Below are 1,970 nucleotides of genomic sequence, written 5' to 3'. Positions count from 1 at the left end.
TGTGACATATAGTTTAGTATTAGTATTGTGTGAGTTCATGTGTTTTTTCTTTTCTTCAAAGTTTTGTATTGCAGCAAATACAGAGCATTATTAGAATTCATTTTTTCTTTTTCAAATATTGACTGGAGGAACCAAAGGTTATTTTTCTTTTTAATAATTCCTCAGAAGGTAGCTACGAGGGGGTGGAAGCTATTCCTAGACTCCCACAGTTCTTTAACTTCATAAAGCACAAAAACAACAGGGCTTATTGAAAACAGGTATTAGTTGCTACATGAGCCAGCTCTCCTCCAGAGTTTAGACGGGAGCTGCAATATGGAGATCTGACTACGCAAGAGGATTACCATGGTCTATTAAAGTCCCTCTAGTCCCCTCTTCTGGGAGGATGTGGGACAACATATGGACACAGTGATCATCCATTAATATGTACTATCATGGGTCCCTGGGCTTTAACAAACAACATCAGTACAGTGCTAAATCTTAATGTTGCATTTTGTCAAAATGGCACAGAGGACATCAGCCATGAATCCCAGAGTGACTGCCATTAAACTGTGCTGCTATGCAAGCGGTTGAGCAGCTGCTTCCAAGCTATCGCACCAAAGTGGGCCTTAATTGTTCCTCAACAACACAGGAAAAATAAACAAGATGTTATGCTATTGTAGTATTCAAGATGCAATAACTTTATTGTCAACATGCAAGCCCAATGTAATTGCAAATAATATATTAGTGACTACCCCTAACTCATTATATCTCCCAACCCAGTCAACTGGATCAATTGTTCAGAGTATTGCTGGATTGAGAACCTGCAAAACGACTTGAAATGGGCTTTGGTGGGTGTATACATTGTGATCAGCATGAGTCTGTGCAGGATGTGCTGCTGGAGTGTAGGGGTTATGAAAAGGAAACTGAGATGAGCATTAAAAGAAGCTAAGATAAGCTTTACAGTAGAAAATGTACTTGGAGATGCTGCATGGGGAATGCATGCTCACATCATGGTTCACATTATTCAATATTTGAAAGAAACAGGGTTGTTCGAGAGAATTTAGTTTAGTTCATCCTAATTTAGTTTGGTTGGTTTGTTCGTTTTTGTTTTATTTAGTTTTTGTTATATTTTATTATTTATTTTTCCTGCTAATCTACTGTTCCGCATTCCAGTCCGGTAGGTGGCGGTAATGCACCTTAAAATGGTTGCCAACCGTCAATTAAAAATCTGAAGAAAAAGAAGAAGAAGAAGAAGAAGGAGAAAACAGAGCTTTTATTTAGAGGAGCCCAAATCGGTTAAAGAGTAGCTAGCTAGCAGCATGGCTTGCAGACATTATTGAAAATAATTGACGTGACCCTCAAACCTTAAGTAATTTATTTAAAAACACATATTGCTAGGATCGGTTAGACAAACGTGCTCGAATGTCTGCACCTGCCTGATTTCACACTCCGTTGCTGCAGCAGTCTCTCACCACACAGCGATGTTCGTTAGGTTTTCAGAGTTAACGTTAGCTAGGTTAGCTTTCGTTAGCTAACTTACGTTATTATTGCCGAAAACACGGGATAGTTGACTTTAAGATTAACAGTAACAACTCACCAATGATACATACTACAGATCAGAAAGCTGGAACTACAAGTACGGTCCTGTGGCTTTCGTTGGCGGAGATGGTCCCATGGTGTAATGGTTAGCACTCTGGACTTTGAATCCAGCGATCCGAGTTCAAATCTCGGTGGGACCTCATCCTTTTACCTGTCACTCACCGTTAAATTGTTATGAACGAATGCTTGTCATGAATCCTGTTGTTTCAAGGGGATAGGTAACCCTGAGAAGATGCGTAAAATGATACAAGACTCTAATGAGATGTAGGCCTACATTTCCATGCGCTTAGCTAGTAACAACAGAAGGTAACAACATATCTTATTTGGTCCGCAAATACAACATCTTAAAATATATTTTAGATAAAGCCTTTGAATGATGAAGCATACACTTG

The 1,970-nt window shown here is 39.1% G+C and overlaps 1 non-coding gene across 1 annotated transcript; it reads left to right on the top strand.

Moving 5' to 3' along the window:
• The first annotated feature begins 1,646 nt into the window (after positions 1 to 1,646).
• On the top strand, positions 1,647 to 1,718 carry trnaq-uug. The gene has a single exon. It is a non-coding gene; the product is annotated as a tRNA-Gln (tRNA).
• The last annotated feature ends 252 nt before the right edge of the window (positions 1,719 to 1,970 follow it).

The sequence above is a fragment of the Perca fluviatilis genome, chromosome 4, assembly GCF_010015445.1.
Source record: "Perca fluviatilis chromosome 4, GENO_Pfluv_1.0, whole genome shotgun sequence".
Classification (NCBI taxonomy): domain Eukaryota; kingdom Metazoa; phylum Chordata; class Actinopteri; order Perciformes; family Percidae; genus Perca; species Perca fluviatilis.
This window is presented reverse-complemented; position numbering and strand designations above follow the sequence as displayed.